The following is a 27829-nucleotide window of genomic DNA, read 5'->3' on the forward strand; positions in this document are numbered from 1 at the left end:
AACAACGAGACCAGAAAAACCCTCAGATTATGACACTTTTCTTACCCTATCTCAGGGACGGTTGATTCATGACATTGACATCATTTTCTTAAAATGAAAAGCTCTACAATTTCTCATCTTTAGATTTTTGAATAGAGTTACCAAAGTCACCGAGCAAAAAAAGGACAATTAGCCGGTTAGATCATAGACCCGGATTGCAATTTTGGATATAAAATCAAAGCCTAATTTCCTTTTAATATTTAATTCATTTTTTAAATCGTCCAAAAGTCTGATAATATGCTTATTAAAAATTTTGGTTATGAATTTTATGGTTTAAAAAGTCCTTCAAAAAATTACATTACTCATTTTTCTTAAATCGTATTGAAAAACTTTTGTTTGAAATGAACTCAAATCGATCAGGGACGATTAGGATGCTTGGAGTTTCAGACAGTTGGTTATTTGAAAATTTGTTAAAACAAAATTCCAATGATTTTATGATTCTATTTTCATGAGAATCATGGAATTATAATTTTAAAGAATTGTTTTGCGCTAAATTTGATTTAATTGCAATAGAAAGTGATAAGTTTAAAAGAAAGAGACAAATAAGGTGACCAATTAAAATATTTAGGAGCAAATGTGAGGTATATCGATTTTTGCTTTAAGATTTACACTGAGTACAACTACTCTAACATTTTAAATTTAGTTGTGAAAGAGTTTAATAAGAAATTAAATACTGCACTCCGATTAACTCAAGAGTTTGAAATCTGCACTTATGGTCAATTTTATATTAAAATATGGCACGGCGGTTTTTAAAATTATGTAAGAGAAAACAAACAAAATGTAAACTTCAAATAAATCTTCGAATAAGCTTAAATTTATCTGCTATAGGATAATTTCATTATTCGAACCGGGATGATCACAGTATTTGTTCAAAAATGCCATGATTTTTTACCTTTTTGTCTTTTGGCCTAATTTTCAGAGGTCACCAAATTTTTTTTCCTACTTAATAGATAGTTAACATGAAGACGATTTCAAAATAATTCAAGATAATTTAAAAAAAAAAAATAGATTCAGTAGACGACTAAAACTTAAGAAAATATTTTATTGTCTTTGCATAACGATTACAATTTTTACCGCGCAAATCTTAGCAAATAAACAATATGCTTTGATTCCTGGCAACATTATAGAGATAGTCCAAACAAATCAATCAGCTAGTATACATCCAGGCGTTTTCGCTAACATCTCAGGGTGACCAATAGTGTTGAGATTCAACAAGTAGTTTTGAAAATACAGCGATCCGGGTCTTTAAGACCCTATTCGGCAAATCCCTTTTTTTAACTATAAACGAAGGTAAATAATTAACGATACAAAAAGAAAAAATGAATTCTAAGCAGATTTTTAAAAAATCAATTACATAACTTAAGTTCTGTTGATGTTATTTTAAATAAAATTCATTTTTTTCACAAAACTGTAAAATGTAAATAACAATCAAAATTATAAATCGGGATCTCTTGAGAGGTGAATTCTTCGACGAAACAGTAAACTTTATATATTTTTTTTAAAGATTTTAAAGCTATTTGGGCTTTGAATTTAAAATTCAAATAAAACTAGTGTTTCTGAATTCTGGCCTGAATTCATAAATTGAATTTTTAATCTGTATCTTAATCCCAGATCAGACTATTAGGTTTGAGAACAGGAGTCTAATTTGCTTCAGAACCCTCAATTTTGAAAATGGAATTTAAATTAGGATGTTTTGGGATATAAATCACAATTTAAAATTTCAAACGTTTATTTCCAATCTGACTAGTGAATCTGAATGAAAATGTGTATTTCGAATGATGATTCTGCATAAAAAATAAGTTTAAGAACTTGCATTCTGAACATGAAACAAAAATTTCTATTTTTTTTTTAATTTAATATTTGAAAATTCACTATCCAAATATTGAAAATGCATATGGGGGAGATGAGGGCATAACGAGCACCCAGGGCATAATGAGCACTCCTTTTTTCTACATAAGTACGTATTTTATTGAACAAATTTTCATAAGGATTTGTTTCGTACTACCCATAGTATTAATTTTTCACCAAAAAAGAAATATCCTTACAGAAATATCTTTACAGAAATATTAAATAATAACCAGCTAGGTTCTCAAGTGACGAAAATATTATAATTTTTTAGCACCACCAAATAAGCTTTTATGACCTTCAAATCATCTTGATCTGAAATGTACGCACTGCATTATGATCTACACATTGTTTCTCAATTTTCAACATCATAAAATTTTTGATTTTTCACTTTCATCAATTTTTAAACGCTTATTTACTTCAATTTGTTCACTAGAGGCGAACAGAGCACTATCAATGAAGGCATAATGAGCATTTTCTGCCGGGGAATATAGCAGCGAATTCAACTCGATAAATTACCTCTCCGACATCTTACCAATAGGCCAAATCGTCAGACGATACAAGTCAAGCTGTAGCTCTATTACTCAGTTGACTTCATCGAGTCGAATTTGCTGCTAGAATCCCCGGCAGAAAACGCTCATTATGCCTTCATTAATGGTGCTCATACTGCCTCGGGGGGTTTCTCATTATGCCTCTACAGTGACTGGTTTTCAGCTTTCGGCAAAAAATTTTAAAATGCATTTTTAAACGTTTTTATCTACTTTTTCAAGTTTCATCCAATTAGGCAATAGACAATTTGAGTGTCTGAACACGAAACAATGATGTAATTCACATATTACAGCTGTTCTCTATGGTTAAATAAGCATTTTCCTTAAGGTGGCCATTATGCCCCCATCTCCCCTAAGTTCCGAATATCATGAATCATGTGTTATATGAAACGCAACACCAAATTTGAACCTTTTTTTTAAACTATGATTTCAACACAGCATTTCAGTTCTAGTTTTTAATGATTATTCGAATTGGGAGTCAAGAATCCTAAACTGGATGCAGAGTACGGATGTTGATAATATTGAACATGGACCTCCTGAATGAGTTATTTCATTTTCAAAGTTTAATATTCAGAACTGAATTCTGACAATTTTCAGCAAAATACTGAACTTGTGATTAGTTTCCGAGATTTTTTAATCAGTTCTGAGTGAAGAATGTTACTCTTAAATAACCTAAGTGAATTATAAAAATGTGCTTGAGAATTTAAATTTTCACGTGTTAAGTAGAAAACCTCGCTTGCTTCTCCTGGACTCTCATGGGGAGGGGGGTTTTAACACCTCCAAACGGCAGACAACCAATGCAGTGTGTTTTTTTTTTTGGTTTGGCAGTGGCAGAAAGACTATGACAATAAAACTCCGTTTGATAACCGACTCAGATGGTATACTGAGTAAGATATCGGACTGGCAAGCCGAGATGAGAATGTTGCAGTGAGTTCGATTCTCACTATACTTTTTTTTTATGAAGTATCCAATAGGATGAAAATTCAATAAAATATTTTACTTGATTCGCTTGAATGTAGTGGTTATGTATCATTTTGCTTCTGAGCTCGAGTTTTTATGCCAGTATTGCTTTTTCAATCATATCATCTTTGGTACAGTACACTTTTCAGCGCATTTTCGGCACAGAGATTTGCTAAATAGAAAATGGATTTTTGCAACCTCTTCCATGGATATAGGCAGAATTTTGGACTGAAACGGTTCTTAAGAGACCCCGCGAAAGATCTGGAATACCTGTAGATGGAAACAATATCCAAACAAATCTTCGAATTTCCCGATTCCTTTCATCCCACTTCAGGATGGTGAACCAAGTTGGAAATGATCAATTTGATCCAAGTAGGCAATTTTACATGAATTAATCGTGTTTTTTTCGCTTGGTTTTTTCTAAACGATTTTTTTAAACGTACAATCTTTTAAAAAATTAATCCAGTGTATTCACATTGGTTTTTCAAAATTGTTAGTATCTTTTTCTAAAATTCTCATAAGTGTAAAAAAAAAACAAGTAGAACAAAACAATCCGGTCTTAATGTGTTAACAGAGTTCGGTAAAAAAACGTTAAAATTGCAGAACTAGTTTGTAAGAATATCTAAATTTTGAAAAATATATTCATTGAAGATGGAGCCAGATTGTCACAAAAGTTTAAGATATTTCTGCCGGTTTATTTCATCTAAATATTATTGACTGTTAATAAAAGTCAGTTTTCACAATTTCACTGTCAACATAAGTTCAAAAACCCAAAAGAATTTGAATAAAAATTTTCAAAAATTTAAATGTTGAATATCACAATTACGAAAAAAAAGCACCTCTCTGAGATATTTGTCCAAATCGTTTTATGTTCTTAGGAGTAAAATTTGGAACAAAACCAAATCATAAAATTGTTTTATGATAAAATAACAAACCGCGAAATTCCTAGTATTACTGTTATTACTGTTATCGTAAGTCAAGCTCTGTCCATCCAAATCCCGAATTCCGAATGAGTAATCGTTTCCTGTGATTTAGGTTGTTTACTACGTTCAGCTCGTGAGTAAGCGATTGTTTATATATTCTTGTGGGCTTGTTTGTGATAGGCATAATATGTATGTACTGGTAGACATTGGTCACAAGATCCATTTTCTACAAACTAGGATACTTGGGAGCAGAGTGAGGAATCATTGAGTTGATAGATTTCAAATTTGTTATGAATCAGCAAACGGATTCAGCGAGTAAAATGGTCGTATCATCAAAATAAAAACAATGTGAACATAAATAGTTGTAGTGACTAACAGCATTCGTCATCCATTGCCCAAAAATAGCGACGAATCGAAATGAATGTCCGGAAGCTATCAATTTTCCAAAGCACAAATGACAAACAGTAGAAAAAAGAAGAACTTAAACAAAAAAGAGAGATGGCTATCATATTTTATTTCGGCGTTTTAATTTTCGAAAAAGTAAAATCCTCCTCTCTATGCGCGAATCGCATCAGCAGACCAGTATTTAGGTGCTGTAATATGTCGGCCAGTTTCAGTGAAGTAGTGAGCGCATCACCTTCGCAATTAATTAATGCGCGCAACTTTGAGCCGAGGCTGGGCTGGAGTAAAACGCTCTCATTAGTTAGTTCAAAAGAAGCAATGGAAACAGCGAAAAAAGCAGTGACCAAACATAATACACAGTAAAGAGACAATCGCATTTTAAATTCCATTCAATTTTGGAAGGTTCGCGTCGTCGTCGTTGATGTCCATATTTATTTACACGTTGAGCATTTGGCAACGGATAGTCGGCAATGTGACAGCAGCCGCGCCGCCGGGATTCTTTTCCCTCCAGGGAGTTTCTACGTCGAAAAGGAAGAGGTGAATGGGGTGGATTCCAAACCGGAAGTCTACGGTGTGTAGACTTTGCAAAAAAAAGAATCGCTCACTTAAGTTGAGGATCAGTCTCTGAATATGGAGGTAGATATGTGTATGCAATGAAGACTTGCAAAAGTTTCAAGGGCAGGTCGGAATATATTTGGCAAATGTTATGACGTTATGATTAAGATTGAAGATGTGGCTCAGATTACGTTTCGTTAGTTAGTGCATTGTTTTTCCTTCACCTGGCGGGACAGCATTAACAAAAACAAAACAAGAGCTAATGAAGTAAGTTATAAAGGAAACATAAAAGCTATCTTCAATCGTCCTTTAGTTTGCGAAAATAATCTGATAAACGATGTGCCGTAAAGAGAATAATAAGCAGCAGCAGCTTATCAGCCATTCACTGTCGAATAACATTAAACTTCGAGAGTTTTAGTTTTTATTAGGATTTTTAAAAATGAAGAGAGTCATGAACCAAAACAAAACATTTGTGCTGCCGTGAACGACCGTCGCTCGATTGTCGTTCAAATATCGAGCGACGGCCGTAAAGGAAACATGCGGCTAAACAAATTTATTTTCCGAGGATGGCTGAAATTCAGTAAGCCGAAACGCAGAAAAAAACAGCAGTTTTAATTTTGTCGTAAATCACCGAAAAATATCAACTAAAGAAGATGTGATTTAAATTTGAATTATCATTTCTTATAATTTTTTTTTGTAGAGAAATGAATCCAACTGTGTTAGATGAAATTTCAGGGACTAGATAAGAGAAAATCGATATTGAAAAACATGCGAAAAAAAAATTCGCCTTGTCTCCCGGTAGGACTTGAACCCACATCTTGCGCCTCTCCGGGGCCCATGTATTAACAGTCTACTACAGGAGACCAACCTGGCGTATGAATATTATACTGGTTGACTGTCATAAACCACTTCCAGAAAAAGTAAAGTTGGTAAAGCTAAGGAATGCGAGATTCAGGCGTATTTTCGTTCAAAAGAGGTGTACCACAAGGGAGTCATTTTGGACCCCTTTCTTTCATCACTGTTATGAAAGAGATGCCTATTTTGTAAAATACGTTTTTAGGTTTTCTGAGATTACTTTGAACGTTTTTTTAAATCGATAGAACGAACTACCGATTTACATTGCAATCCGTGCTAATTATTGCCACAATTATGTCAACATGTCCAACCCACGACGACCGTCGATTAGCTTTTCCTAAACTAAGTACTACATTAGGTAATTTGTTACAAAGCTCATCTGATAGATGGTTTGAACATATTAGAAACGCCCTGGCCCCAGATACCCCGTTTCAGCTACCTGGAGGAGGTATTCCGAACAGCGGCCTAAACACACAAAAGTGAGAGTGTTTCTGCTGTGGATGCTCCTGCCTGGTTCAATTTCTCGGTTGTTTGCTGCTGTTTGTTGTTGTTTTCGGCATATTTCTTTGCCTTGCTCACTTCCATTCATTATTTGGTTATGTTCGTTGTTTTTGTTGTTTGGCGCTGCTGCTGAATTATTGCACTGCGTTTTTTTTTGTTTGTTTTTTTTTTCGGATTTTCGCTCCGTTGCGTTCAAGTTGCATTTTTGGCTTTGCAGATCATCTACGGCCAATGATTTGACGCATGTTGTAAGGTGCTTTTGAGAAGTTTTAGAAAAATTTCTTACTTTACTTTACTTTACTTACTTTAGGTGGTTCTTCAGGCTTATTTTTTATTTTAAAATCTACCGAAGTCGATTGAACAGTTTTTAAAATATGACATCAGACGGACGTTAGTTTTAAACTCTGGCTCCATCACTTATCTCGTTCAAGAAATCTCACCTCAAACCGTTCCGGAGTCATAACTATAAAATGCAATAAAAAGGGTGTCATCCAATGTCTGAAAGGATATACTCGTGAATATATCGAAATACAACACACTCTGGAAAGGGTGTGGATCCTGAAATATGGCAATACGTGCTCGGTCTGTGCGGATAGTCGCCCTTCGGGGGCTCTTCATACCCGATGGTTGTTTTACCAACTCGCTCGCAGTCCAGTTTAGTCACAGACATCATCCACCCAGCCAGCCAGACGATGCTCATCATTTGACGTGGCACTACACCTACAAATACATCGAGATATATTTGTATTGGTGGAGCTTTCAGGACATGTTCCGGGCAGCTTCATTTCGATGTGCACGTGGCAGGACTCGGAAGTGGATTGTGAAGTTCCGAGTGCACTATCGTGCTCCCCATAATTTTCGGATATTATTTTTTCGGAAGGGTTCCAAGCAGTAAATTTTTGAGTGGCATAAGTCAACAAAATGCTTCATTTTGACAACTTTTCATTTGTTTTAAAAACCTTATTGCTGACAGCTGTTGTAATTTTAAAATTATGTTGATTTTAAATTCTGTATCCCGATGCTAATTTCGAATCTTCAATTTCGTTCCTGGTATAATTTTGAATTTTAAATTTTGACTCTGTTCCTAGTTCTTGATCCCAACCTAGAAATATGTAGTTCGAGTTGATAAATATAACGCGAAGGACCATCGTTGTTGAAAGGCTTCAATCAAACCAATCATAAACTAGTTATATCCCGCCCAACTTTTGGCAAACAAAATCACTGACTCCATAAAGTAGCCTACCTGCCCGGTTGACTGCGAGAGGTCAAACACCTATAAAACCGAAAGTCTATGATCACCGGGCACGGACGGACCAACGAAATTTTTGTGGCTCAAAGGTGAGCCTACACCCAAAAACAAAATCCGTAGCCCCACTCAGCGTAGGCACTGTATGATTATGTATGAAACAAAGTGAAATTGGTTTTTCGGTGGAATGAAAAGTGCGCGCGCGATTCATAAATATAGAAAGAAAGAAGTAAAAAAAAACACACGAGCTCGCGCGCCTCGCTATGAGGTAATTCACTAAAACTTCACATGATGCTGGTTCAGTTGGTCTACCATTTGAACAATCTAATTAGTACACGCGGAGACACCTGATGGGTGAACTTCCGGTCTAGTGTTGCTAGGTGTTTATTTTTTTTGCGGGCTCTTTCCCTCTATATTCTAATTTGTAGGAGTAGAGATATCATCATTGTTTCATTGCGGAAAATGGAACTCTTGGAGCTCGGCAGGGAGTTCCGAGTGAACTGGATTAAACTTTGAATGGATATGAAGAAATCGTTGCGTAAAATGATCAAGTTGAAGTACCTTCTACATGGTGAAATATCTAAATAAGTGAAAAGTCTTCTAATTTTCCATCTCATATTCTTGTGCTATTTAGTAAGTTACAAACATAACTAATCTAGGTAATATCCGGGCATTTTTTTAAACGAACACAAACACACACAGAATCTCAATAAAACTTGATGTTTTCTCGAAGAGATTCCTTTTACTTAACTCTTAGCGTACAAATTTCTAGCATATGATGGCTAGCATCTTACAAATGCCTAAACCACCATCCCACAGAAAGTGTGCTATATGTGCCGTGACCGAAATTAGATCTCATGACCGTAGGCTTAGAAGACTTTAAGGCTATCCTCTACGCCACGGGCTGCGGCTTAATTTGGTCAAAACAAAGGAGAATGGCATTTGAAACATTTTTACAGCGGATTTTGGCAGTTGGATTAGTCTGAAGACTGTTTCTGAAGACCCATTTTAATAAAAAGAGAAGTATTAGCGAAGAAAGAGTTGTCTTTTGATATTCTTCCCTTTTTTTTAGATTTCGTATTTAATGAAAAAACGGCCCACCATTAGGAATGCTGGCTATACAATTTACATAAACCATATTTGTTATTTAAGTACAGATAATAGGTTGAAGTTAGCGGTGACATTTCATTCATTCAAATCGGTGGAAGAAATATAAATCAAGCTTCTGAATTCAATGTTTCTAGAGTAAAAAATCATAGAACTTAAGAACATCGAATTTAAAACCAGAATTTTTCCTCATTCACTTTTTTTCCAATTCGGAAGATTTTTTTGAGTTTTTTTTTTCAATGAATAAACTCTCTCCCTTAAAAACCAAAAGATAAAAAACACAGAGTTGCTAGTTTTTCGTATTTAAATCACATTTTCCGATTAAATATTAATTTGAAAAATGTTATAATGATACTTTAAACTTTAAACAGTTACAAACGGAATTCTTAACTACTTAAAAATTTTCCCGGTCATGAGCTGAAATTTTCAGTTTCTCGGTGAAACAATAACATTTAAAAAAATTCCCATTCCGCTATATGTTCTTCACAAAAAAAATCATACATTTTCAATATGCAGTTAAAAGTTCCTAGAATTTTTTCCCTATTTAATTCCGAATGAAAAAAAAATAATTTTCATCAGTTTCTGAGCTCAAGCGTCTATTTTAGAAATAAATTTTAGATTCTAACTGCTCACTAAAGTAAGTCTGGATTCTAACTACTTACTCTCAGTTCTATATGTTTGACTGTTAAGAAATTTCAAGTACAGAACATATACCAATTTTTTATGCGAATTGTACAATACATACGCACCTGCATTTTTGAAAAACGTCATTTTGTGGTGTCAGAGAAAGTTATAAATTCAATTTATCTATATGTATAAAAATAAATTTCTGTCTGTCTGTCTGTCTGTTCCCTATTGACTCGGAAAAAACTGAACCGATTTGTGTGAAACTTGGCAGGAGTATTGGAGGCCGGAGAAGGTTCCTATTATGGTTTGAGACCCCTCCCTCCCACAGGAAGGGGGAAGGGGGTCTTACAAACAAAAGACAGATTTTTACATATGTAACTCGAGAACCGATAAAGCAAATGGTACCAAATTTGCATGGTGCGGTATTCGGGTGAAATAATAAATAATTCTATGATGATTTGAGACCCCTCCGTTCTTCCAGTGGGGAGAAAGAAAGAAGAGAGTGGGGGGGGGGGGGGGCTTACAACTTTTTACATTACTCAAATAGTAATCAATCACATGACACCCAATATTGCATTAGAAAGTATTAGAGTGAGCGAAATGCTTCAATGAATATTTGACACCCCACCCTTCTTCCAGAGAGGAGATAAAAAATGAGAAGGGGGCTCCCTTACAATTTTGTCCATCACTGAGGACTAATCGAGCAAATATAATCAAATTTAGCATGGGAGGGTATTTGAGTACTAGAAATGTTTTTATGGATCTTTGAGACCTCTTCCTCCTTTCAATCGGGAAAATGAAGGCCTTCATACAATTTTTTGTATTAAAGGTGTAGGAATCTTGTAAGCATGTTAGAGATTTAAGAACAAATAAGGAGGCTACTGTTAAACACTATTGATTAGATCAGAACTTTATAAGACATCAAATATATCGGTCACAACTGGAACATTGTCGTTCAATCTGGCCGCCTTCATTTTTCTGAAGTGGGATTCAAGAACCAGAAAACTTTCGAAGCCATGGAAGATCATTTTACTGGACAAATTTGAAACGGCTTTCTGCTCCGGAAGGTACCTCTACTGGAAAAGTCTGGGAAGAAAACGGTTCGGATGCTCTGGTAGGTGCTGGTGTTGTTCCAGTTATTCCAGGCACTGACGCTGGCCAGGATGGCAGGCAGTGATGGAGCCAGAGATTGCGGATGTGCGGTTTTCCTTCAGCCGGATGATGCAAGGAGCATCCCAGTGATGGTCATGGAACTATACAAGACCAGATGAAAACTTGCGAGGAAGAATGTTGGTGAAAATGAAGTTAAAAAAACAACAAAACACCATTAAGAAGATTCAAGACATGCTTAAATATAAAATTTGTAAAGATATGCGTTTAGATTAAGTTTTACTCTAAATATATCGGTCACAACTGGAACATTGTCTTTCAATCTGGCTGCCTTCAAAGGAGAACAAATCGTGCAAATGGAACCGAATTTGGCACGATAAATTTGACGATAAATGTTTTTATGAATCTTTAGTACCTCTTCTCCCTCTCAGTGGGGGAGTTAGAAAAAGAAAGGAGGGCGCCCTCATAATTTAATATAACTCAAACACTATTCAAGTAATTGGAATCAAATATGGCATAGGTGGGTATGTGAATACGAGAAATAATTTAATAAAATTTTTAATGCATAACTCCAGAATTATTGGAGCCAATGTTCCGAAAATCAATCGAAATAAACACTCAGGATGCGTTTCTTGTTGGATACATTCTGATTATATAATGGGATAGCGCCTCTCGCAACTGCTTCGCCTGGCTGGTATGCAATCTCGATCAGCGCTCCTATCAGCTATGCAAACCGAGTCGCATCATTAAGAATCATCGGTTTAGCAAACATCGCATATCGGAGATGAGAGAGATACCAACTGATCCAATCTGAATGTCGCTCACTCAGTATCCGCCTGGCTGATTAGAAATTGAAAAGACGGCGGAAGTGACCATCTTTCCATCACAAACACAACTACAGTTTGATTTTATTCTTACTTTAGTAAAAAAAGCTGTAAAATCAAATAAATATATTAATTGGCTATGTTTAAAATCAAACAACATTTGCTAATGATCGGTTACATGTATCACTCGCTCACTGCCTGAACCATTCACTCCTGATCCTAGCCCAACATGATTCGCCGTATGCATCGCTCAATGGTGAGATTCCAATTTGATGATAGTGCTGCACTGTTTTGACAGCAAACATCGTGCGATGTAATCTGTATTTTAGCGATGAATAGAACGATCGATGATCGGATAAGTCTAGTAGCAATCAATAACAAAACCCGATCGCTATACGTTCAGTTGCGAAGTGCATTCAGGAACATTCATTGAAAATGAGTGATTTTCGGAACACTGATTGGAGCACCAAAAAATAAAACCAAATTTGGCATAGAAGGGGGTGACCATAATACAATTTTGTGAGAATGAATCAAACGAATAGAATCAAATTTGGCATGGTGAAGTAATTGGATATGTTTCTATTATTGTTCCACCTTGCAGTTGCATAGCTTAGGAACCTATCAACCAATGGAACCAAATTTGATACGAGAATGTTTTTGGGGTACGAATAAATGGGGATGGGAAAGGGAGAGGGCTACTGTACAAGTTTATTTTTGGTATAAATCGATAATTTACCAAACGAAAGGGACCCTATTTAATGATAGAGATTGTTAGCGAAAGAATAATTTGAAACACTTCCTTTTCCTGCACAGTAAATTTAGATTATTCAGAGACTGATTAATTTCGGTTCAGCGGTCGCATCATGTATGAAGATGAAAACAACTGAGTTGAAATCCATCAAAATTCTGAGTTGTTTTCATCTATTGACTTTCAAAGCCTGGAACTTAGCGAAGACGCATACGTTTTCGAACAAAATAGATGAAAACAACTCAGAGAGTTCCAAAAACCATTGTTGATTGTTTGGATGCGATGGTCTGAAACAGTTGACGAAATAATCAAGGTAAGTTTCAATTTTATTTTCTATTAGAAATTAAGTGGTGTCGAAAGGAAATACAAAATTGAACAATTTTATCTTTTCTTCCAGCAATCTCTACGGAAGCCATCATTCACAACTGTAAGTATAATTTTCTCATAATTTTTAAGTGTAAATGATTTTCACCAATGGTGTTTTTTTCTTGTCTTTTCAGATCAGCTCAAATTAGACAGAGTGTGCTGGTGGGTGAGCGTGCCAAGTGGGACAGCACGAAGCTCCACCGGCTGGATGCGGTCAAATGACTCGGTGGCACTAACTTGTGGTAAAAATAAAATTAACCGTATAGAAATGCACGCATCCATCTTCTAAATACACCGTACAATCGTCTTTTTCTTTTTGCAATCAGAAATTCCATTCAAAACCGCTTTGAAATTTCATAAATTTTTGATTTTTTTTCATTCAGTCGATCCATGAACAAGCCTAAACCACCCTGAACAAAAACAACTCAGAATTCGCGAAAACCCCTACAATTCATTTCTGAGTTTTACCGCTCTAATCAAAATTTGAGTTTTCCCAGTTTTGGCGCATTTTGAATTATTTTCCTTCAAATCTGAGTCAAGGAGAATTAGAGTGTGGACGGACTCGGAGCCGGAGTCAAATGCGGAATGTGACGTTTTTCAGATACAAACAATGTTTTTGATGGTTTTTATTTTTTTTTCTCAGGAGTTTTTAATCCCGGAGGATGATTCATCCCGCATGATTTTATGGTAGTTCGTGAGACCTCCCAACTTCAAAAGAGGGTGGAGAACCCAATCCAGTAAAACATAAATTTTAGAATAGTTAAAGAACTCATGAAGCTTATCAAAAAAAAAAAAAAATTAAGATCCTAAAAATCAAGTTTAGATATTTTATTTTGTTTCGATTATGATCTGGTACAACTGTGTTTGATGTTTACTCTTGGGCACGAACTCGTGGATATTAGCTAAGGAGGCAACTGACTTAAAAACTGAGCTATATCATAAGCCCTTTCAGTTGAAAAGCTGAAATCATGTTTGTATTGCATTTCGAAACTCCAGCTGTAGCTCTCATTTTAAACTTGTGTTGACATTTGAACTAAAATTATGCGCCAAAAACAAATTCAATATTCAAATAACTCTTTCAAATTTAATGTATTTTGAATGTCGATAAACGCTTCTAAAGGCCAGAAAACTCATTTTAAAGTTGTTATCCCAAATTAAGCTCAGAATGGCCAAAAACGCTTTTAAAGGCCAGAAAACGCATTTTAAAGTTGTTATCCCAAATTAAGCTCAGAATGGCCAAAAACGCTTTCAAAGGCCAGAAAACGCATTTTCAAGTTGTTATCCCAAATTAAGCTCAGAATGGCCAAAAAACGCTTCTAAATGCCAGAAAACGCATTTTCAAGTTGTGATCCCAAAATAAGCTCAGAATGGCCAAAAAACGCTTCTAAAGGCCAGAAATCTCATTTTAAAGTTGTGATCCTAAATTAAGCTCAGAGTGTCGAAAAAACGCTTCTAAAGGCCAGAAAACCCATTTTAAAGTTGTGATCCCAAATTAAGCTCAGAATGGCAAAAAAAAACGCTTCTAAATGTAAGAAAACGCATTTTCAAGTTGTGATCCCAAAATAAGCTCAGAAGAGGCCAAAAAAACCCTTCTAAAGTCCAGAAATCGCATTTTAAAGTTGTGATCCCGAATTAAGCTCAGAATGTCGAAAAAACGAAAATTCTTCATTGAATGAAGCATAATAAATAGATTGAAAATAAAAAAAACTGGAAAATCTGGCAAAAGATTGGAATTAAGGACGTCAAAAGCTTTCAAAATCAGTTACTAGAACATAAGCACAAAAATATGCTGTTTCTCTGTGTAATCGGAACTTAGACTTAGAATTCCAAATTTCAAATCCAATTTGAGATTCTGAATCCTGAATTGAGAACTGGAATTCAGAATCAGGAATCAAAAAACGAAATTCAATTTAAAAGATGTAGAATAAATACATAGGCAATTACAAAAACAAATCAATATCATATATGGGCACTAGACCACTGCAAGATTTGTATGAAAGTTTCAAATTTTTTCACCTCCCATTTTTTTGGTTGTTTTTGCTGCCAGAAATAGCAATAATATTTTTGGAATCGATACATAAAGCCCTGAATAAGCGCAACGAGTTTTAATTTTGTATGGAAATTTGTTTGTGAAAACAAAATTTTTCATTCAAAAATCACCAGAGATGTACTAAAAGTTCCAAAAAATAGAACTTTGAATGAAAAATATTCCTCGATTTTTGCAGTACAATTCATAAACCTAATTTGTACCCCAGAAAAGATATTCGATGATATACAAAACTTTTTTTTCAAATTTTTTTTTTAAATTTTTGGGTTTTCGACTGCTTATTTAAAGCTGTGAAACCGTAGGGTGAAAACAAAAAATCTCAAAAAACTGCTTTGCATAGCCAGAGAATTTATAGGTTTATAAATCAAACCATTGCAAAAACATTTCATGAAATTATTAAAAGCTTTAGCAAGCAAAATCTGCTATTTTTAAATACATATCAATGGATTAAGATTTTTTATTTTGAAACTTTTTTTCATGAAAAGTAATTTTTTGCAGCGGTCTAATGAGCACGTATGCAGTAGACGGCTAAGAAAAGAAATCAGGAAACAATTTTTAAGAATTAGAATATAAAGTACTGAACACAAAAATTCCGATTCAAATTAGAATAGAAAGGATTCAATTTCATCAAAATAAAACCGTAATTCAAAAATTAAAAAAAAATATGATTAATTTAGAACCGATCTAAAGAAACCGAAATTCTAAAAAGTTGGAAGTCAAATGACATAGCCGAGAGTTAGACTCCATATTCCAGAAATGGGAATCAGCGTTAATAATCAGTTTTTTCAGAACAAAGGAAATCTAATTTTAGGTTTTAAAATTCGTAAAAATAAATCAAAGGTCAGCCTGAAAAATAATTGGAGCAAGCTTATCACATGAATTCCTATCAATCTTGAACCATGGACCACGCCAACAAACGAACGCATGAATCATTCAACGATCTAGAAATAATAACACATATTGATGGGGCATAATTAAATCTCCATTCAAACAACGATGTGATTCATGCCATCTATCTTTCCTGTGACGCTGCTAGCAACAGTTTATAATTCTAGCACTCTGTATCGCGACATCACATCTCCCCCCTTCCATTGTTCTTCCTTCATCGTTGATCCTGTTGATCCTTGAAATGGACGATTTTTCACCACAGGTTTTCCCATCATCATCAGCAGCACTTCATCCAGACTTCAATCACAATCGAACAAAAGAAGAATGGAAAATCGCTGGACAATTTCTCTCCATGACTCACCGGTAAAATGATGCTATTTTCCTCCGAAAAATGATAACACCTTTAATACTTTTCACTCGTTTCTTTTCCGAACACTTTGTTTCTGATTTTTTTTTGAATCAGAGAATTTTCCTGATTCTCTTTCACTCACTTTTAAAATCGCACTTTCCTGCTATCAAACCGACGGAAAGCAAATCACTGGAAGGGTGCACGGTCGCGAAAATTATTATAATTACAGTGTTGCAGTTTCCTTCACGTTTCTTCTACTTCACTTGATAATGGTTCGGATCGCGCGCATGAGCTTAGTGGGTACGTTACTCCAGGGGCAAGGGCTTCTTGTGATGTTCACAGTTCAAACTCTCGAACACAACTGATGGTAACGTTGATGGCAAAGACAGGCCGTGCCGGTGCTACCAAAATCAACCCACGACGATAATACCCAACGCTACAAACGATGAGAAACTCAACGCATGGACGAATTGGCCTGGCCGGACGGACGAAAGAGAGATGGTTTTCCTTTGTTATAACTTATAACTTCGTTGTTGTTTTTTTTTTTATATTTTGTTGGGTGTTGTGTTATTCCTTTTTCAACTGACTGCGGGGCGGCGTTGCACTTGCTTGCGGCACATGCAACACATACAAAGGGGCTGCAAACCGTAGCGTATCTTCGAGGCTCCCCCTTTGGCCTTTCGATGTTTATAACGCTTATAAGGGATCACTCTTCAATACATTCGAGCTTTGGGTGTCGCGTTTTTTTGTTGATTATACGATATGCCTTCTGTGCTCTCTGGGTTTTTTCTACCCATGATTCGATGCGTTCGAAGTTGGCGTGGTCCCTCAACTAATATGTGTACATATATGGGTGACTGATACAAAACTGGTAATAACAATAATAAGATATGCATGCAACTTTTCGGATTTGAAATGACTACGATATAGCTACGATACGACCGACACAGCCATGCGGGACAAGCAGCAAGGAAGAGCATTCCACAACAATATGATGATTCTAGAGTATCAAAACCCACCCGACCCTCCTTAATGTTGCTGTTACTCGGTCTCGACATATTGAGATGCAACCGGCCAAAAGTAATCATAAAATTTTTGACTCGTTGAAGGAATTTAAGACAGTTGACTTCGTTTGGACCTTTAATCGAACTTCAGAAGTCCCTAAACGGCCGTTCAGCTGCGAATGAGCTTATTTCGGTATCGAGTTTTGAATACGGCGAATGCGCCAACATCACTGTTTCGAGAAAAACGTTTTGGAGTTGGACAGCTCCATAAGCTCCCAGGAAAAAAATTTTTTGGTGTTCTTTATTTCTTGGGAACCAAATATCGTTGTACACTCAAAATCAGTGTTCCAAAAAATCACTCATTTGCAATGAATGTTCCTGATTGCAATTAATTCGTAACTGAAGGCACAGCAATCGTGTTGCGTTGTTGATTGCTACTGGACCTATCCGATCATCGATCATCGATCGATTCATCGCCAAAACACTGATCACTTCGCACGATGCTTGCTGTCAAAACAGTGCAGCACCATCATAGAATTTTATTGTTATTGATGATCCTAAGCTTGACCTTTTATCTGAATTTAAACTTGAATATTAACATCGACCATACTTCTAATTTTATGTTATTTTATGTTATGTTACTGTGTCCTTCGTTTTGAGATATTTGTGAAACCATGTACGGCGAATAAAATCTTCTACTTGTCAAATCCTTGAAAAATAATGCATCGTTTGACTTCCTACGATTTGGACTTTGTAGACGTGGACATTGTAGTAGGGTTGCCAAACAATACTAGCGTACTCCATTGTGGTAAGGAGACGATTGTGAAAGGGTCATTAAACTCATGGCAGAGTCTACTGACCATTCCAAACATAGAGTTAGCTTTGGCTACTACCTGCTCTATGTGTTCGTGAATTTCAGTTCATTGTCTATCTCGACTCCAAGATCCTTTACAGAGGTTTTTCTAGTGATAATCAAGCTGTTTTCAAGGCGATACTCATACATGGTATTCGTTAGTTTTCGAGAAAACGATATAATACTGCATTTTAAGGCATTCAACTTCAATCCATAGGTTCTGCAACAGTCCGAAAATCGGTGCAGTGCGTTTTGCAGAGTCGAGCAATACTTCAGGTTGCGAACAGGGAGGAACATTTTCAGATCATCTGCGTATATGTATGTATCTATGTATGTATGGTTCCCCCATCGATAGCAATGTCCAGCCTATGTCTGTGTGGCTTAGCCTTCGAATTGCTTCACAGGCTTCCACGGCCGATGGTTCGTCGAGGGAAGGCATCCAACCTTCAGAGACCTACAATGGTTGGCAATCCACTCCGCTTGCATTAGTCTCTTCAGATTAACCCTAGATGCATTCCCTCTGAAATATATAATTATTTATGGGTCATTCCATGTCAAGTGTGCACAGCGAAAAAAAAAATCTTATCGAAAATTCGCGAAACTTGGCCGGAAGACTTTCTGAGGCCTACAAAATAAATCCTCAATTTTTGAGAATGATCCGCCCACCCCTCGTTCCAGGACCCTCCCTTATTTTTTTCACGATTTTGAAAAATTCATCATTTTTAAAATACTATATCTCCGGACTGAAAAATCATACCAAAAAGACAAAGTATGCGTTGTGTAGATTTTATTAAAATCTATCAAGTGATATTATTTATTTTTTGAAATAGTGAAGTTTTAAACGTCAAAAATCAGCTCTAAAAATAAAACGTTATTTTTCGCAAGGAAAGTATATTTTTTTCTTGAATTTTATGATTTCATTGTTTTTTTGAGAAAATTTTACGTAAGAACCAATTAAAATCTCAATATAATATTTCTTGTTTTCGAGATATGAAAGATTTAAGTTGAATTGTCTAACAATTATTTACTCGTAGCACTCAGTGGTTTCACTAGAGTGCACCAATCGTCGAAATTTTTAGTCACATCTTCCATGCTTGAACAGATTTTTTGTTTTCATGATTTGTTTTATAACTAAAGAAAATTTGAAATAACATTTTGAATGAACGGAAAACAATATTTTTGGTTTATGAAATATTTTTATTCGAAATATAACTATTTTGTTTCTATTTTTTTTTTCGTTCCAGCTCTGCAAGTTAAATCATCTTTAGATTGCCTTTTCTTTTTGCATACATTGAATATTTCAAATTCCGTGGAGCTTGAAAATGTTTTCCTTCCAATTTTTCCAGCATCTAAAGGGATTGCGGCGTGAAACGAACGAATTCTTTTGATTGCCACAGATGCTTCAAACCTGCCAGTCAATGTTATTCTTATTTGAAAGCATTCAACATAAGCAACATTTTGCGAAACAGGATACAATTTACCGAACTTGTTAGAATGGTTTTTGCAGACAGACTTTAGATTATGCACTTCTGATCACAATTTGTCGTGTGTTCTTGAAAAATGTATCCACTGAGCATCGCTTATGAAGTTCTTTTCCAATTGAACACGTTGCTTTTTCCATGTTCGGAAATCTGTTCCCGACTATTTAGAAGCTTAACAAAAAAAAGTCACTAAGACAACTCCGTTCTAATGCAGTAACAGAAGGCAACTGGATATTTCAACCGCAATCTTCGATTTCAGAAGTTGTATTCATAACTAATAGCAAGTAGCAGCAAGTGAGCAGTTGCGGCAACAATTCGTTCACAATGGTCAGTGAATCAGTTAAAAAAATGTCTATTGTTCAGTGCCACTCGGTGTCAACAAAAAAAAAATCAGCTGTGCTTACTTTGCATGAATAAAGGCTATTATACAATGAACAAATGCTGTGCGTCAATAGTCAGTATTGTTAGACCAGTATCGCCATTATTCATGTAAGTTTAGTAGGTAATCAACATACGAGCAGATTCTCGACATTTACACATTTTCTGTGAATAAGTTTAAAAGTTTTATGGAAACATGAACCAAATCCTAATATTAATTCATCCGCAGTTTTCGCAAAGGAAGCTCTTGCTTAATGATTTTATACAGTGTGATAATGAATAAAATTATAATTCAATAGCAAAACGAATTGAAACAAAAAGTGTTATTTAATTTTTTAAGCATCTTATCTTTACAAAAATTTGCTACTCACTAGAAGGTAACATCATTTGTATGCTGATTTTAAATTTTAATCGTCCAGAAAATAGTGAACGGGATTACCAAAAGTTTTGAGGGGTGTAATAGTGTAGTGTAAGTAAATATTTGATGGACAATTCAACTTAAATCTTTCATATCTCGAAAACAAGAAATATTATATTGGGATTTTAATTGGTTCTTACGTAAAATTTTCTCAAAAAAACAATGAAATCATAAAAATCAAGAAAAAAATATACTTTCCATGCGAAAAATAACGTTTTATTTTTAGAGCTGTGTTTTGACGTTTAAAACGTCACTATTTCAAAAAATAAATAATATCAATTGATAGATTTTAATAAAATCTACACAACGCATACTTTGTCTTTTTGGTATGATTTTTCAGTCCGGAGATATAGTATTTTAAAAATGATGAATTTTTCAAAATCGTGAAAAAAATAAGGGAGGGTCCTGGAACGAGGGGTGGGCGGATCATTCTCAAAAATTGAGGATTTATTTTGTAGGCCTCAGAAAGTCTTTCGGCCAAGTTTCGCGAATATTCGATAAGATTTTTTTTTTCGCTGTGCACACTTGACATGGAATGACCCTTATACAATGAAACACATCTTACCTGTCGGCAACTTATGGGATTCGAACCCAAAAGTTTTTTTTTGCCGATACCAGGAATCGAACCCAGTACGCCTTGGTTACCAGACTCGCGTCAGCCTATCCACTAGACCACATCAGCGCTCATTTTCTCAGATCATCTGCGTATATTAGTACAAAAACGTCCTGCAGTACCTAGGGGAACTTGTTTATAACAGTGATTAAGAGAAGGGGTCCCAAGTGACTTCCTTATGGCACACCACTGTTGACCGAGAATGCATCGAAATCCCCAGATTTACACATTGAATTCTTTTTATTAAGTATGAATGTATCCATTTAAGGCAATTCTACTTTTGCTGAGCACGGATACCGGATCAAAAATACACTGTAAGGGGTTGCGCCAAATGGGTGTGTACAATTATTTCCATACTTATATTTGTATTATACAGCTGCAAATTTTGACATATGGCTTCCATACGTTTCGTCGATTTTACCTATTAATTCACTCAGAAAATTCAGATGAGTTTCGAAAAAAAATCTTTTCAAATACATTATTATAGAGAATAATGGAAGAATTAAAAATAAAGGAAATCACAATATGTATTGCAATGAACAAACCTATTCCGTGTTCATTCATAAGCTTATGCAAATATGGATTTAAAGCTAAATATTTAGGTACTGAAACTGTTCTAATCCTTTTCAATATCTAAATTATGATTCAAAGCAATGAAGTTCAAAATGGTCGGTTACTGTTGAAAATTTGTCAAAAATTCTGTTTCGTATTTCAACAATCTTATCAAAATGTGTCATTTTCCAACAATCCAAATTTGCTCTTCCCTGACAATTTTGACGAATGGTTGATTAAATAGTGCGATTTCAACATAACTTTATTACACTTTTGTGGTCATTGTAGAAGAATATTGTCTTAGAATCGTACTTTAGTTACGATAAACGGTTTCCAGAACTAAAAGTTTCGTACTGATCGGTAGGGAAACATGTGCATACAGTGATAGTGGTTTCAGAAAGGAGTGTCAAATTGTGACTCTCATAGTCTTATTGAACTTGAACGTTTAAACAGTATGGGGAGCTTAAAAAATCCTTTGGAATCAGAGTAAAATAAAGTTCTAGAAACTCAAACGAAACACTTATTAATTCAAAAGGGGGGTTAAATCTTGAATTGAAATTTAACTAAGGTTTCCAAAACTATAATTTTTGTTAAATTTCGTTGAGAAACAAGAGAGGTATATTGGTTTTAGTCAGGAGTGTTACTCCAGGGACTGTACCGGTAAAAAATTCAGGGACGAATGAGGGTTAAAGTGAATTTCGAAGGAAAAGATCTACAGTGAGCGAAATAAGAATAGTACCACTATGAGTTTTGCTTGTAAAAATATGAATGTTTGAAAATCATCAATAATCTTCCTACAGCTTGTTTTAAACTGTTCAACGGATAAATCAAGCATAAGTTTACTTTTTCTGGTGACGCGTTGAGGACCACAAATATGAAAAAGGGTGCGAAATAGGAATATTTATGTTTTTCTACAGAAATCATCAAAAAATTTACTTTACAAAAATTATGCACTTTTACAGAGTTAATTTTAAGAAATGAGAAATGCTTCTACGAACTGTTTGAATAGATAACGGCATTTTTAGGCGTTTTCTAATATTCCAAAGGTTCTAAAAGGTTTTTTTCTAGAATTTTTTCTCCAGCGCTATGGAATTTGACATTTGAGTTATAATACTTATCAAACTGCATAATTTCTTCATAAACACAACATTAAAGGACAAAAAAATAAAAAATTCGTAAAATTAAAAAAAAAACAAATACAATCCAAAGATTAAAAATGATAAAAAATAGTTAAAAAAATAACAAAGAATGAAAAAATAACAAATTTGACAAAAAAAAATGAAAAAAATATAAACAAATGTGCTGAATGCATCAGAAACATGATAAAAAAAATAGAAAATGACTAAAAATGATCAGAAATAGACTAAAAATTACGTTGATGATTTTTTTTTGGTAGTACAGGTACAGACCCCGTTCGTGTTTTGCAACATTCGATTTTGGCAACGGTTTTTTGGAAGGCCTAAGTTTCGCTATAACAGGACTAATATAATTTAGGCAAACACCATAAACACATTTTAACGTTCTTAAATTATGATAAAAAAAACAAACATTGAAAAAAAAATGAAGCACTCAAAAATGATAAAAATTCCATTAAAAGGAAAAAAAAACAAATGACAAAACATAATTTAAAAATGAAAAAGAAAGAGAAAAATAGCAAATATGACAAAAAAAATTAACCCTATAGACAAAAGAAAAAAAGTGCTAAATGCATCAAAAACATTATAAATAAGAAAAAATACAAAATGACTAAAGATGGTCAAAAACTGACTAAAAATTATGTAATTGATGATCATAAAAAATTTTATGTAGTAATAAGTAAAAATTTGGCAACATTTGATTTTACCAACACAAAATCTTTGGGTGTGTTGCCAAAATCGAACAGGGTCTGTAATAAGGGAAAAAAAAGTTGAGAAAAAACCGTTCCATTTTTAAAAAAGTGTCCCGATTAACCCCATTTAACGGTAGCTTAAATTCTACCACTTCCTGAGTGCACTCATTTGATTTTTATAAGCTACATCACTTACTTTCGACTGATGATGCAACATTATACACTTTCTCTCAACACATCATTCAACTAACAAAAGGCCAGAATATTATTAGCGATCCATCAACTGATTCTACAATCATATTAAGGTATTTCCACAACACCCCCAACTTTTCGTCACGTGTAAAATTCTCAACCAATTGATAAGGGTCCAGTTCAACATATGGTAAAATATGGGTGTGAACCCATCGGGAAGATGGCGCGCGTGATCACAAGGATTGGTAGCAGCTCGCTCGCTGGGCACAAAGCACATCAGGCAGGAGAAGAGAATTCCTTTATGTGTATGGTGCAAGCCTGTGATGATGTTGATATTCGGGAAGGGCTCAGACAGAATGTATTCCGTCCGTTGTTGCTGCTGCATGCAAGGGGACTCGGGCCGAGGAAGAGAAAACGAACCGGTCAAATAATTAGCCAACAGGAATCGAAGAAAGACAGAAAACTGTACAGAACTTGATCTTTTCGGTCGACTTCTTCTTGTTCTTGTTTGATCCTGTTCGAATTTTGAGACCGGAGCTTGAAAATTTTCGTTCCAGATGTTAATTTAGAGAAAACCTTAGCTCAAACTTGTCTCTGGAGATGTCCTTAAATCACTTTCCCAATTGAGAACCCTCAAAAGTCGAACAAATTCTGACCATATTGAAAGGAGCCATTTCCCCCGCAAACAATTAGACTTACTTTTTTATGATTGATAAAACAGCAACTGCCAAGATCCTGTATCACTTGTGATGAAACCTTAGCTGCAAATAACACTTTGTGCCACAAATATTTTCCAACTTTATAACCTTTCAATCACAATTTCCCTTAAGGCCGCAATAACAAAAAAATAACCGCGAAACAATCCGGAATCCTTTCCGTTTTCAACACACTTTAAATTTTAACACACGCTTTAAAACAGACAGAGACTCGGTCTCACGAGACACTTTTTGATCCTGATTACACACACCGAACTGAACGCTACGGAAATTCAAAGTGAAATGATTGATTTGAATTGCCCCGAATTGCCCACCATGGAAAACCGAAGCGTCTGGTCGACTTTACTACAAAGAGAAGAGAAGTCTGGAGAGAGAAGAGCAGCGACGACCAAAGTTGTGTAAGTGAAGCCGGCGGATAAACGACTCCAGTTTTGACAGTTAAAATGCAATCGATTTAGACTTTAAATTAGCAACAATCTGAAACCTTTTAACTTTGTTTCTTTAGGAAAATTTTCAAGCAATTTTTATGTTATTTTATACTTCGTATCAACATATTAAAAATTGACAATATGTTAGCTCTTCAAAAAAACGATTTGATCATGGATGGACAAGGGTATGCAACAGGGTGGCGCAACGAAACGGTGTGGCTAACTTCCCCTCATTTCGGCGCACTCACACATCGAGCCCATTGAACGATGCAACGAACGCAACAAACGGGACCTGTTGTGTATCCTTGCTGTGCGACATTTATCGTGCAGCGTTGCGTAGCGCAATACACCAGATACAGTTGTACGGAATGTAAGGGTGTGTCGAAAAAGTAGAATTGTAATTAATTTTACGAAGATTCATCACCGCTATATTTGTTAATTTAATTTATCGGCCTTATAGGTGAAAAGTGATGTCCCTTTCAGTAGGGACATCTAAAGATTATGAATTTTTTTATAAATGGATAGAAGGTTAGATGAAACGAAAGATGGTAAAATCACATCATCACATATCAACATAATTTTTGTTCCGCTCGGGTCAACTGCTATGAAGTGGTAGATTCAGATAGAGTTGCATCTACCTCCACACATTAGTAGGCCACCACACATTAGTTAGATGAAAATTCATAATCTTTAGATGTCTCTACTAAAAAGGACATCACTTTTTACCGATAAGGCCGATAAATTAAATTAACAAATTGTTATTAATTTTTTGCAGAGAGAATTATAACTATAATGAATCAGTAACGAACTTACTTCTTAGAATCGTCCTTTACGAAAGAAGTTTATGCAAAAAAATAGTTTTGTAGCAGGTTCATTAAACTCTATATTGTGTAGCGACTGTTATGAAAAACACAATTTTTTCACGTCATCTGATGATAATGAATATCGACAAAATTAACAGTAACAGTACACAACAAGAAAAATTCGTGTAATTTTAGATCGAAAACGGAACATCGATTTTGATATAAAATTCTACCATGGAGTATATTTTTCAACAATATAATTTTTGAGGCGTGTAAATTTAGATCGAAAACAATGCACGAAATCGGATGACATAAACCGTCGTGTAAAAATACACAAGGATGTAGATTTCAAAACATTTTACGTTAATATTACAAATCTTTTTTAAATAACCAGATTTTTGGTGTTGTCATTGAATTAATAGCCACATGAGTAATTTTCTTTAACATTAATTTCTGATACTTTGCATACAAAAAAAAACCCACCACGGGCAGCTAAAATTGTTGTTGTTTCCGATGATCCCCAGCAGGATGATGTTTTGCCGATCAGCATCAGTAGCATTCTTGAATCCTTCCGGAACATAATAGTTATCAGAATCTCCTAAACTTCAGAAAATTTCGACAATGATCCGGCTTTTAATCCTTGTAACTGCAATGATCCTGAAACTGTTCCTGCAATCGAAAGAAAATTTTTAGTTCCGATTTTTTTTATTTCAACTATCCAGCCTACCATTTTTTAATTTAATTTTGAAAGATTTTTTCCGGGATGAATTCAACATTAACTGCGAGAACGATTTTTTTTCTTTCCGCACAATAAACCACCACCTCGAAGCTAAGCAGAAAATCTTATGCCGCGAAAAATATGAAAACATTGAAGTTGCTGTGTTTTACATTGTTTTAGATGTAATTTTATACCATATTGTAATCGGTGTAATAGATTTTATAATGAGAACTCAAAGCTCAGGAAAAAAAATTTGAAATTCCGTCTTAGCTGATTTTGGGCTTCACAAACTGAATGAACGTGAAACAACTTAAGATTAACATTTAACACACAGTGCCAAAATTGGAATTGAACCCATGCCACCAGATTACCAGCGATTACCGTCTGGGCACGAATGGAAACTTCATATATTTACATTATACAAATTTATCGAAATTGGATTATGTTGTCTTCAAATTAAACAAATTATGATGATTTTTTAATAAGATGTTTTGCCAGAATATAGAATCCAAAATAATAGAAAAGTTCGAAATAGTTATTGATGTTTCTTGTTTCTTGTATATGATGCTTTGCCACGATATTGAATCAGAAATAGTATAAAAGTTCGAAATAGAAATTTCGGAATCGATTCTTGTAAATCATAATACAAAAAGCAATCTCGTTGAATCTCGCAATTCTGAATTCATGAATCCATGTAATCCGATGTTTTGAAACATTTAAATAAAATATCAATTAAATTCTTTCATATATTTTTTAACAAAATAAATTACTTTATCTCGTCCCGTCCATTATAAAACGGACATCAATTTTGCATTGAAGCATTTATTTTTTATTTTTTAATACATTAATTTCCTGAAATCTAACTGAAAATAGTATTTTTTTTTTTGAATTTTGAAAAACTGTGGGGAAACGTTGGCCACCAAATCTAAATTGACTAGATAACATGAAAGTTTATGAGTTGGCCCAAAACTGAAATATCCTAATTCATTTAGTTATTTTAAAGCAATTTCAGATGAAGAAACAAAAAAGAGAGTTTTGTATGATCAAATAGTTCCTAATTCATGGCTCGCGAACGTTTTGTCAAAATTCCTTATAAAGGATTTATGTTCGTCTCTATCACATTGGAAAAAATGGACAAAATATTTTTCACAACTCTCTATTTGGCATGAGAAAACTTTGCAGATATGAAAAACATATTTTTAGTTCTGAATGTGTATTAAAATACCAAAATATAGGTGGTCCAAGATACCCCACTAAATGTGGCCCACGATTCCCCACAAGCTATGTTTTGCAAATAGGTTGCGTTTGTGTGACTTAGATGTTTCTTCAAAAATTCCTTTTCCACGTGAAAGAACGTGACAAAACTAAGATCATAAACGTATGAGCATATTTTTTGTTATGAACTTTAGGTCTTCCACGGATGCAATTTTCTTGTGTTTTTTTTTTTTTTTTGAATTATGTAAGTACATTTTTCTAGGTGAGCTCAATAAAAGAAGGATGATACGTACATAAGTCAACAACACATAGAAAAACATGCTTACGCAAAGCGACGACGATGGCAGTTGGGTTGAGATTTTTATCTCAACACACAGTTGAGATATTTAGCGTGGTCCACGTTTCTCCATGGCCCCACCCTCCCACCCACCCTCCCACCCCACTCTCCCCTACACTTTTTGGCAAAATCGTAGACTGTAAACTATTTAAAATATTATGAAAATATAAATTTTAACTCAATAATAAATCATTCCCGAAGACCGCGAGTAATTTTGGCTTTTGTGAAAAAAGTTATTGAAGATTTCTTATTGGTAATTTTTCCCAAATCTGCCAAAAACGGGAAATTTGAAGAAAAAAATCAGAGAAGATTTAAACTATGTTGAATTTTGGATATTTCTTTAGACACAAGTC

General features: G+C 34.7%; 1 protein-coding gene and 1 long non-coding RNA gene across 3 annotated transcripts in view; one reads left to right on the forward strand and one right to left on the reverse strand.

Annotated features, from left to right (window-relative positions):
• LOC129754749 (synaptic vesicle membrane protein VAT-1 homolog-like) overlaps positions 1-24260 on the reverse strand; it is a 143405-nt gene extending 119145 nt beyond the window's left edge. The window contains exon 1 of one of the 2 annotated variants that reach the window (XM_055750965.1): positions 23959-24260. The gene's annotated coding sequence lies outside the window, so the exon portion shown is untranslated. Of the gene's footprint in view, positions 1-15952; positions 16316-23958 lie in introns of those variants that run through there. The other variant, XM_055750964.1, reaches the window with a different exon arrangement.
• Positions 12514-13192, forward strand: LOC129754750 (uncharacterized). Its single transcript, XR_008739081.1, has 3 exons — positions 12514-12603; positions 12688-12717; positions 12791-13192. It is a non-coding gene; the product is annotated as an uncharacterized LOC129754750 (long non-coding RNA).
• Positions 24261-27829: the final 3569 nt, after the last annotated feature.

This window comes from Uranotaenia lowii, chromosome 3, assembly GCF_029784155.1.
Source record: "Uranotaenia lowii strain MFRU-FL chromosome 3, ASM2978415v1, whole genome shotgun sequence".
NCBI lineage: Eukaryota > Metazoa > Arthropoda > Insecta > Diptera > Culicidae > Uranotaenia > Uranotaenia lowii.